This window comes from Chiloscyllium punctatum, chromosome 11, assembly GCF_047496795.1.
Source record: "Chiloscyllium punctatum isolate Juve2018m chromosome 11, sChiPun1.3, whole genome shotgun sequence".
In the NCBI taxonomy this organism is placed as follows: domain Eukaryota; kingdom Metazoa; phylum Chordata; class Chondrichthyes; order Orectolobiformes; family Hemiscylliidae; genus Chiloscyllium; species Chiloscyllium punctatum.
The window spans coordinates 53,818,393-53,830,705 of record NC_092749.1 but is presented as its reverse complement, the minus strand read 5'-3'; positions in this window follow the sequence as shown (position 1 = coordinate 53,830,705).

Sequence of the window (12,313 nt, the reverse complement as noted above, 5' to 3'; positions counted from 1 at the left end):
GAGCAGAGAGTTAAAACTGCAAGATTAGCAGCAAAAATGACAGATGATTATGAATTAATTCATAAACAAAAGTTTGGCTTCCAACATCAATTTCCATTGGTGAGGGATAGATATTGGAGAAAAGAGAAATCCTTAGGTAGTAAAGGAAAAGGAGATCTCATTGAACCACAGGTTAAAAAAAGAACCCATGAGGGGGGAAGAGAAGTAAAATCCCTCAAGTGCTGCAATAAAATAGGGCACATGAAGTCGCAATGTTGGTAGCTTAAGAAAAGCGCTGGGAGACAGATGTGGTAAAGCAAGATGGGGCGTATTAAAGTGATAGAAGACATCCCAATGGAAGCTGAAAAACTACAAAAGTATGTACAGCCTGTCAGGGGTTAGTTAATAGGAGAGTACTTGATCTCTTTAAAGAATTTACATGTGTGGATAAGGTTTACTCATGTGTATCCAGGAATATTAGGTAAAGGAATTAAAATTTTAGGGGATACAGGAGGAAATCAATCTTTCATGCTGCAAGATATGTAGGGTGGTTAAGAAGGCATTTAGCACATTTTCCTTCAATACTTAAAAAAGTATTGCCAGAAAAGATGATAATAAGTGGAATTTATGGTGAGAGGTGTAGAAGAAATGGTGGTAGGAGTAATAGAGAAATTCTCTGTTCTAAAGATACAGTTTATCCTCGGGAATGATACAGCTGGATCACAGGGGAGAGTGATGCCTACAGTGGTTGAAAAGCCAGTGGAAAATCAGGCAATTGACATATAACAAAAAGTATATACTGGGATTTTTCCTGACTGTATTAACAAGGTCTCAAAGCTACAGGTTGAAACAGGAGGATAAACTAAAGAATAAAGAGAAGGTAACTGAAGTTCAATTATCAGAAACTATGCTTGATCAAATAGTTGAGTAAAAACAAGAACAGGTGGAGGACAAAGTGGGCATTTTTAGTTTAGAGAGGTTGGTTGAACAAAAATATGAAAAAGTAAGGCAGTTCTATCAAAAAGTATACATAGAAAAATAATGAGTATCCCAGAATGTTACTATCCTAAACATGAAATTTAGACGAGAAATGGAGACCACTACATATTCAGGCAGATCGGAAATGGGCAGAAGTTTATCAAATTGTATGACCGATGGTTGATAGAAAAGGAGGTGTTGCAGGTAGCACATGAGATACCAATAGGAGGTCATTTGGGTGTAAGCAAAACTCAAGCCAAAATACAAACACATTTTTATTGTCCTGGACTGCATAGAGATGTGGTTGAATTTTGCTGGACATGTCATAGATGTCAGGTAATAGAAAACCTCAGGTCATGATAAAACTAGCACCATTAATACCCTTCCAGCATTTGAGACAGTTTTACAATTGATTGCATAAGACCCCTCCCTAAAACAAAAAGTGGGAATCAATATTTGTTGACCATAATGCATGTGTCTATTATTTTTTCAGAGGCCATTCCATTACACAATATCATGGCTAAAAAGAATTATAGAAGAGTAACACAAATTTTTTACTAGATATAGACTACCCACAGAAATCCAGTCAGATCAAGGGGCAAACTTTACATCAAAATTATGCAAGGAAGTTATGGATAGCTCGGGACTAAAACAATTTAAATGTACTGCATTCTATCCAGAATCGCAGGGAACATTAGAACAGTGATATCAAATTTTAAAGACCATTTTAAGGGCTTATAGTCAAGACTATGCAGACAATTGAGATAGAGGAATTCTATGTACTTTTTGCAATTAAGGATGCACATTATGAATCAATTAAATTCAGTCCATTTTAATTAGATTTTCGACATGAGTTAAGAGGACCACTGAAATTGGAAACATTGCTAAGTCAGAGTTCAGAGATCATATATTTGAACTATGTGTAAACTTTTACAGAAGATTAAATTGAATAGATGAGTTGGCTAGACAGCATTTGAATGTAGCACAGCATGGGATGCAACAAGAAGCAGATGAGAAATAAAAAAAATGTAGTTTTGCTGGAGGAGATGAAGTGGTAGTGTTGTGACCGGTAGTAGATGAACCTGTAAAGGCAAGGTCTGGTAGGCCTTATCAAATGTAAAGAAAATTAAGTGATGTGAATTATTTGATTAGAATGTCAGAAAGAAGAAAAATTCACAGTGTGTGTCATGTGAATATGCTCAAGTGGTTTTTTTGATAGGGAAGAAAGGGAAAAGGAGAATCTGATACTGGTTACAACTCAGTGATGAACTAAATGTGGATAAACGTGAATTTGATATTCCTCAAATTAAATTGGATAATGAGGAAGTTTTCAAAAAGTGGGAGAAATTATTAAGTTGCCTTCCAGAGAAAATTTGAAATGACCTGAAAGATTTATTACAATCGCATACAGAGATATGTGGGAATAAGCTGAGAAGTTCTAACATGATTATACATAATGTCAATATAGGAAATGCAGTTCGAATTAAACAACATCCTCATAGATGTAACCCTCTAAAATTGGCACAGGTTCAAAAAGAGATTGAAAGCATGCTCAAAGGCAATATAATTGAAGTGAGTTGCAAAAAATGGAACTCACTTATAGTAATGGTGCCAAAACCAGATGATACCCAACATTTATATGTTGATCACTGTAAATCTTATACATATCTTATTCTACAGCCAGAAGTCTGTATTGAGAAGGAGGGACAAGCAACTTATACTTCAAAGCTGGTCTTACTCCAAGGTTACTGGCAAATAGTTTTGGCCGAAAGAGCGGAAGAAATTTTGGTTTTCATGACGCTAAATGGACTCTACTAGTTTAAAGTTATGCCATTTGGTATAAAAAATGTGCTAGCTACATTTCAAAGATTAACCAAATAAAGTCATTTTAGAATACCCAATTGATTAGTATACATTGACAACCTGATGACTTTTAATCACACATGGAAGCAACATTTGGAGCATCTATAGGAATTGCTTGATCGACTTCAGAAGGTAGATTTGGTGATAAAACTGGCTAAGGGTGAGTTTGCAAAAGCCCAAGTCTCATTCCTAGGCCATTGAACATGGACAGACAGCGTCATGAGATGTGAAAACAAAGGTTATTGAGGATTTCTGCATACCATCGAAGAAGAGGAATGTTTTATGCTTCCTGGTGCTGAGTGGTTTATTGAAATTTGTACCAAATTTTAGCAGCATTGTTGCTCCACTGACTGACTCATTGAATAAGTGCAGAAAATTTTCAGTGGACGGAGGAATATCAGAAGGCATCTGAGAGCCTGAAAGCTGTGTCAACCAAGTGCAAGTGTTAGCCACACCTAATTACATGAAGCCATTCAAGGCTTTGCAAGTGATGTGAGCATTAATGTTGTACTCTTGCAAGAAGAGGATGAGAAGATAGAAAGACCTACTGAGTATTTTTCCAGAGAGTTGAATATTGATCATCAGAAATATTCCACAATTGAAAAGGTGACCTTGAGTTTGGTTTTGTCGTTGCAACATTTCAACATTTATGTTGACAGTAATGTGTCTTGAGACAATTATATATACTGATCATAACCCCTTAACATTTTTGGAAAACATTAAAGATATTATTACTAGACTGCTTAGATGGAGCTTATTGTTACAGCCATTTAATTTGAAAATTATTCATGAGGCAGAACAAGAGAATGAAATTGCTGACACTTTGGCATGACTTTGGTGAAGTTTGGTGGCTGAAGAAACAGATTAAAATGGACTGTATGCTCAGAGTCAATGTACTGTACATGTATTGTAGTGTACTAATAGCATAAGATCAAAGGTTTTTAAAATGAAGTCTTTGTACATTAATGGGGCTTTTTAAAGGGGGGAGATGGGTTGATTCAATGAATTTAAGAGGTCATTTTGTCTTTTGTCTTGGTTTCTTTTATGAAGAGACATTGAGACAGAAATGTTGTGTGATCTGTTCTAATCAATAAAATAAACAACTTGGGAGGTCTTGGGGTTTTATTTAAAGTTGAAACAATAGAAGCAGCACAAATGGGTGGAGTCAGGTTACCATAGAACTAGGCTTTAGTTTAGCTTTCAGTAGTTGATGAGTTATGAAACTGTCACAAATCTCTCCCTTCTAGAGGAAAACATTTGAGTTCTCTCTCTCTCTGCCAGAATTTTCTCTTGATGTTCTTTCCTCCTGGATTAGCAAAACATTGCATGTGAGACAATCTATTTTACTGAGTTTGCTTTTGTCAAGGGTGTGATAATGGGACATTATTATATTGGAACACTTGCTGTTAGTAGTTAAATAATCCATTATTCTATTAAGTTTTCCAATAAGAGTTAAAGTTATGCCAATTCTTTTTTCTTTTGTTTGTATTTTAACTATAGGGTAAGAATAAATTGCATTTTGCTTTAAGCCAAATAGTGTGACCAATCAAATTACATCTGGAGCACAACACCTTACACTTGCCTTTAAATAGGATAATGGTTAGGATAATGCTACCTCCTTGATATAGTTGAAGGGATTTTGATCTGGTCCATATAACTAGAACATCTAGATTCCTTGGTACCTTGGAATTTAGCAGGCATTCTCCATTGAAGTATAATATTCTTCTTGTCAAAATGAACAACATCATATGCTCCCACACTATATTCCATCTTCCAGGTTTTTGCCCATTTACTCAATCTATCTATATCTATCTGTAACCTTCATCTTCTTCACAACATATGTTTCTACCAGTCTTTATGTAATCTGTAAATTTAGTTACTAACTGAGCTCCCTTCATTAAAATCGTTGATCTAAAATATTAAAAGCCAAGATTTCGGCACCGACTCCTGCAGAACTCCATTTATTGTTTTCTACATATCAAAAAAAAATCTCATTTATGTAAACTCTCTGTTTTCTGCCAGCCAGCCAATTCTCTATTCATGCTAATATTTTGCCCCCTGTCATTAGCTCCTACATTGCACAATCACCTTTTAAGTGGTACCTTGTCAAATGCTTTATCCAAGTACAGTTCATGTATAGGCTCCTACTTTTCCAACTGCATGCTGCGTCTTCAAAGAACTCCAATAAATTTGTGAATTGATTTCCTTTTTGTTAAACCACGCTGACTATTCCTAAATTACCTTGAAATTGTGTATTTGTCCAGCTATAACCTTCTTCGATCTAACACCTACCTTGTGACAATCATCAAGATAACTGGCCTATTGTATTTGCTATCTTTCATTCTGATGGAACCTCTTTAGAATCTTAAAAGAACCCCAACATATCTTTTACCTCATTAACCCCCTTTATAAAAACACTAAAAAAAGCCCATCGGGACCTCAGGCAATCTGTAGCTTTATCAGTTTGTTCAGTGCTACTTCCTCAGTGATGGTAATTTCTAAGTTGCTCTCTCCCTTCCACATTCTTTTTTGTAACCCCTGAAGTGCAGACAAAAGTAAAATATTTGTTCATCTCATCTGCTACTTTCTTATTTTCTAATTTTAACTTGTCATTGCTGATTTTCTCGAAGACTGGCACTCACATAACTTACTTGTTTCCCTTTTAAATACATATTGAAACTCTTACAAGTGCCAATAATTACTTTCTCTCGGTTAATCTTTTAATCATTCTCCACTGTTCTGAATAAAAATCTGACCTGCTCTCAGCTTTGAACAATTATATGATTTTTGTTTAAGTTTGATGCTTTTCTTCATTTCTTTAGTTAATGACAGATAATGAGATCCCACCTTAGAATGTTTCTTTGTAATTGGAATATATTTATTTTGCGTATTCTGAAATATAATTTCAAATGTCTGCTCCTGCTTCTTAATTGATTACCCCTCTAGCTTAATATGTCAGTTCACTCAAGCTACCTTGGCCTTCTTGCCCATGTAGTTTTACCTGTTTAAGTTTAAAATACTAGTTAAAACCCAATCTTCTCCTTTTCAAGCTGGACATTAATTTTATAATGGTTGATGCCTTTATTCTGAGGTCATTAACTAATACTGCCACATTGCCAAATATAACATCATAGAATCCCTACAGTGTGGAAGTAGGCCATTCAGTCCATTGAGTCTACACAGCCCCTCTGAGGGAATCCCACCCAGACCCATCCCTCTTCTTATTCCGGTAACCCTGCAATTCCAAAACCTAATCCACCTAACCTGCCCATTATTGAACACTATAGGCAATTTAGAATGGCCAGTCTATCTAATTGGCACATCTTCAGACTGTAGGAGGAAACCAGAGCATCCGGAGAAAACCCACACAGAGACAGGGAGGATTTGCAAACTCCATACAGACAGTCGCCGAAGCTAGAATCAAAACCGGGCCCCTGGTGCTGTGAGGCAGCAGTGCTAACTACTGTGCCACCATGCTGCCCTAGGTATGCTTATTCCAGAATGTGCTGCTTGAAGGAATTATATTGAAAGCATTCTATGAACACCTCTTCCAAGCTATTATTGCCATTCTGATTTATCCAGTTTATACAGAGATTAAATTATGTGTTATTATTGTCATTATCTTTATCGCAAGCACCCAACATTCCTTCTTCTAAACTTCCGCCTATATTGAGGTTACTAACAAACTCTCTACTATTCCTCATCTCCATTGATTCTACATCCTAATCACCTGAACCATGGTCAGCTCTAACTGTTACACTGACACCATCCTTGCATAGCAGTGAAAACCCTTCCCTGGGCTGCACTTATTGTTTACTCATTCCCCCTCCCCTGACCCTCCTCTAGCATGTATATCTTTTCCTAGCTATGATCAATCTGAAGAGTGGTCACTGGACCCAAAACATTATATCTGATTTCTCTCCACAGATGTTGCCAGATCTACTGAGTTTTTCCAGCAATTTCTGTTTTTGTTTCTAATTTCCAGCACCTGCAATTCTTTGTCTTTTTGTTTAGATACCCAGTTGGTGTTGAGTTGCAAAAAGATTAGGGATACAGTACACAAATCATTAAAAGTGATAATAAACAGAGAAATTATATTATAAACCTGCTTGAAATACTCAAAGTATTACAAACAGCATAAGTCTTCACTGTATAAAATGATGTAGAGATACCGAAGAAAAGATTGCGCTAAATTTTACTAGCATCTGGAGACAGGAGCCCTCATAAATGGCTGTGGAAGGCATAAAATTGGGACCCTAATTTCCGCTGCCACAAGATGGGAAATTAGTAAGGTGACCAGGCACTGACCAGAGGTGGACAGCTCACTACCCTATTTGAGTGACTAAATTCAGCCCCGAATGAAACTTGCCAATGTCAGCAGAGACAATTGCCTTGTAGGGAGAACTCTAGGCCAGCTCTGACAGACCTCCCCGCTGGGTTAACAGGAGAGAGATCTCCTTTATGGTTGTTCCTTACAGAGGGGCTCCCCAGTTATTACAGTCACCCAGGATAAGGCTTTATGACTGGATGGTGTACACCCCACTCCGATTGTAAAACAAACAATGGCAAATTAGAAAAAACGATTTATCTGACCTTCAAGGCTGACTCAGTCTAGAGGCACCCTCAGGAATGGCCACCTCAAATGAGAGCACTGCTGAATCAAAGGAGGGGTGACACCGTCCTCAATTGGACTGTGGACTCCACAGTGGTTTCCTGATTGGTTAAGTTGCTACAGAACTGAGAAGCTATACTCTTGAGAAAAGACTGAACAGGCTAAGGCTCTTTTTGGGGAAGGAAAGGCTGAAGTGTGGCCCTGACAAAGATCTTTAAAACTATGAAAAGTTTTAACAATATAGGCAGGGAGAAAAAAAGGCCTCAAAATATGGTTGACCAAATTGCATAAAGTCAATGCTACAGGCATCATTTCAAATTCAAAATAGTATCCATGCTGCACAGAAATAGCTATACTTCTGTTGTGGCCACACACCAAGCTCCACTTTGGTGAAGGTGTTAGCACAGAACACAGGGCTGTACAATAGAAGGACATGGACAAGGTTAGTTGTGATATCAACCTGTGCATAATGTTGATTGGATTTCAGCAGTGTTAATTTCAACATCAACATTCCCATTTAACCTCTCATTGCAGAATATAAACTAACAGCAGGAAGGACTGCCAATGCTGTTATCATCAACATTTTAAGTTGTTGACTAATTTCTACAGAATACTGTTGAATTAGTAGAAGTGTTTTGTGATTTGTCCTGCTAACTGAACTTGTTGAAGCCTACAGAATGGCGGTGTGGTATATGATAATGACTCGGTTTTCACTTCAAGGTTCTGGTCTCATTATGGTGTGGGGACCCTTAGGTTAAACCACCACCAGTTTCCTCTCTCTCATGAAAGAGCATCCCTATGGTCCTCTGGCAACTTTATCTTACCTTACTGAGCAAACTGACGGAATTTCAGACAGATAAGTCTCTGGGTCCTGATTAACTTCATCCTAGGGTCTTAAATGAGGTAGCTAATGAGCCAGTTGATGTATTGATGTTAATTTTCCAATGTTCTTATAATCAGGAAAGGCTCCATTAGACAGAAAGTAAGGAACATGTTCAAGAAGGTTTTAGGAAGTGCTGTCCAAGGAGGCTTGGTTACTGCAGTGCTGCCATAGATTTACTAGTTCATGCATCTACTGCTACAATGATTAGATTAGTTTCCCTACAGTATGGAAACAGGCCTTTCAGCCCAACAGGTCCACACCCACCCTCCGAAGATTGACCCACCCAGACCCATTTTCCTCTGACTAATGCAGCTAACACTATGGGCAATCTAGCATGGCCAATTCACCCGACCTGCACATCTTTGGATTGTGGGAGGAAACCGGAGCACCAGGAGGAAACCCATGCAGACGCAGGGAGAATGGGCAAACTCACACAGACAGTCGCCCAAGGCCAGAATCAAACCTGGGACCCTGGTACTGTGAGGCAGCAGTGCTAACCACTGAACCACCGTGCCATTCTAATGTATTTGAGGCAGAGAGAGTGAATGCTTAAGTTGACGGATGAAATGTCGATCAAGCATCATGCTGTGAACTGGATGATGTTAAGCAGCTTGAGAGTTGTTGCAGCTACACTCAAGGTAAATGGAATACTTGATATCCATCATACTGGTATGAGCAAGGAAATGCCTGTGACCAGGGGGTAAGCACTTTATCTATGCAAATAAGCTCTGATTTAGGTGCACTGTGCAAACAGGATTTTCCTGATTGTAACCAATGGCAGATCAATTCTTTTCAAGAAAACTAGCTTATCATGTAGAATGAATTAGTCTTTAAAGTAACAACTGCAGACCACCTCAAAATGATAAGATTTTATCAACCTTACCGGAATGAAGTGCCAGATGATGCAAGATTCCACTTCCTAGCCCCATTTTAAAACCATGTATATGCTGTACTAGCTACTACACCTGCCCTCTGGATAAATAACTGTACAGTGACTTTATTCCCAGTTGCCTTATCATCTTCCCCGATTCACACAAACCTACCCCACTTGCCACACAAACCCCTCCTCTGCTAGTTTAAGACCTTACCTGTGGGCTGCTGCTGCATCCTAGAATAACCTCAACTCTTCAATGATAAGCTGTCCTGGGATGCCTAATGTCAGTAAGATGCAAGTTCCAATTTTAGGTAGACCTTGGGCCAACATATTCCAATGCAGGAATAGTTCTCTGTCGTGAGATGCATCCAAATGCTAGTGTGAATGGATTTTCAGATGTGTAACTCCAATTTCTGAGTTTGGATCATTTAATAACATCAACAACAGCTTGTCAATATATAGTACCTTTTGTGCACTAACTGTCTCAAGGTGCATGCAGGTGTATAATCAAACAATATTTGACAATTTTAAACTTTTGGATTTTTAATATTTTTGATTGTTGACTGAAATGGAAAAACGACTGTTTCAAAAATCAAGGATTGTTGAAAAGATTACTGCACTTTTTAAAAGCAAGTTATTTGACATGTGAAATTTGCACATTCTCCCTGTGTCTGCAATGGTTTCCATTGGGTGCTCCAGTTTCCACCCACAATCCATAGATGTGCAGGTTAGGTGGATTAGCCATGCTAAATGCAGGATTATGGAGATAGGGTGGTGGGGAGGGGATGTGATTGGGTCCAGGTAGGACACTCTTTGAAGAATTGGTGCAGAGTCGTTGGGCCAAATAGCCTCTTTCTGCACTGTAGGGACTTTATGACATTCATAGTAAATGCTGTTAACACTGCTCATTGTTCAAACAGTGGGTGTGGTTTCCACAGATGAACTGAAGTGGGGGGTGGGGTGCGGGTTGTTTGCAGGGTGCATACAAAGTTTGATGTGCCAGCAACTAGTAGCTGATCGCTCTGTGGAGTCATGACCAGTTGTCAATGACAAACATCTTCCGCCTTCCAACAACTATTCGATTGGCTCTCACACAGCACAACAGTTCATGGGTGTGAATGTTTGGTCAGAAACCATCAGATCACGCAGAGGAAGTAGCTGTCCTTTCTCTGCAGTTAAAAAGAAACACCTCAAGCTGGGGAGTATGCCAATTTGATTCCCTCAATAGTTGTCGTAAGATGTAGGGTTTTTTAAACTAATAATTCAGTGTTGTTAATCATTCTGCTTCTTGCAAACAAGTGAAAGCACATGGAGAAGAAAGATCAAGAAGCAGCAAGTCATGTCAAGCCAAAGCATCATGTCAGTGAATGTTGTGAACAGGAACCATTGAACTGCCTTCCCAGTCTTTCCCTCTGCTCATAGCACTCACATTGTATTGATCCTGTGCCTACCTGTATGTGTGCGGGAGGGATTTTATAAGGGCGCTACTATTTTAACTAATAACTTGTTTATCTGTCACTAGAATCTAATTATTTGTAATAAATAGTCATTCTTACTAAGGTCCATCTTTTCTATCTATCTGGCTCTAAAACAAATAAGGAATTTGGCATCCTTTTATAAAATCTTTAACTTTTGTGACAACTCTCAAAATAGTGGGGCTTGATTTCTAGGGCACTCCCCAGAAATATGTAGCACACCACACACAAAAGGAAATATTAGGATTGATGACAATTCAAGAGTGCCTGAAAGGAAAAGTGGAGAGGCAGCGAAATTTAGAAATGAACTTAAGAATAACACTTAGACAGGAGAATGCATAGCCTCCAGTGGTGGAATTGGAGATGCATAACGTCTGCTTTCTGCACATAGATACTTATGTAAGACAGCTCAATATAATATGAATATTTGGTACTTGTGCAGTAAACATAACTAAACATTTATGTGTACACTTATATAACCTATCACAAAGATGTTGAGTGCCTGGTCTGCCATAGTTCCAATATAATTAACAAACATTACATGAGATACTGGACTGTAAGGCCTCTTGATGCAAGGTGCTAATAAAAGTTGTGTGTTCACTGCAGGTAGTTGTGGGTGGCTTTTTGGAAACATTTGACTTTGTTTTATATATATATATATATAATATATGTATAATACTCAGCATCATTTCATTTCTTCTAAATGTTCTGATTAATTTACAAACTTTAAACATTTTAAAGTAAAGGCTGTACCACTTACAATTTTTATCTGCTACTTGGTGTTGCTTAACAGAAAGCAAATCCACATGTTAACCTGTTGCTGAGGCTCTCTCTGGGGACCTGCTCCCCTGAGAACACATTCAGTTTTTGCTGCTGGCTTTCCATGATATCACTTCCGCCATGTCACAGGTAGGTGGAAGGTTTGTAGAAGTTCAAATGCGGGAGACCAAACACAAAGAATATTTGAATACTTTCTCACTTTTGGTTGCTCTGATAAAAGCCTCCTTTAACTTCTACACTGCATTTTATGGTCTTACTTGTTGTCTCACTCCATGCCTTCCGATCTTTGTCATGAGTTTCTTATTCAATTTTTGAAGATCTATGGTGACCACAAATTTATACAGGTTTGAGTCAGCAACTAGTGTTATGAATAATGATGCCAATTACTCAACCCAGAGATTTAGAGCGGTGTGAGTACTTTACTCTTTAGGCAAGGTTATTTTTAACCTCTTGGGTTGGACCTATACTGGTTCCAAATTGTCTGAAATGGCCTCTAATTATAGGAACAAAATGGTTCGTGCTTTAGTGAACTCCTAATTTTCAGGCAAACATATTGAAGCAAATATTTGTGAGTCAGAGTAACTGTATACTTATGAATGTGATTTGTATAAATAGAGAAAAACAAATTATGAGTGAAAGGAAGTATAGTGATCATGGCATGTTTTAACATGCGCATATATTTAAGTGCAGGAGAAATTAATTTCTTCACTCAAGTCACCTGGTTATGTTACAAGTTATTTAGAAACAAATAATCTTTTGCTTGGCAGTAGATCTTCTTTCATATAAATCATCATAAATAAAAGCTCAAAGTCCCATTGAACTTTCTCTGCTGTTGATGTGAACATGGTTCATCTTCCACCTCAGCTCTG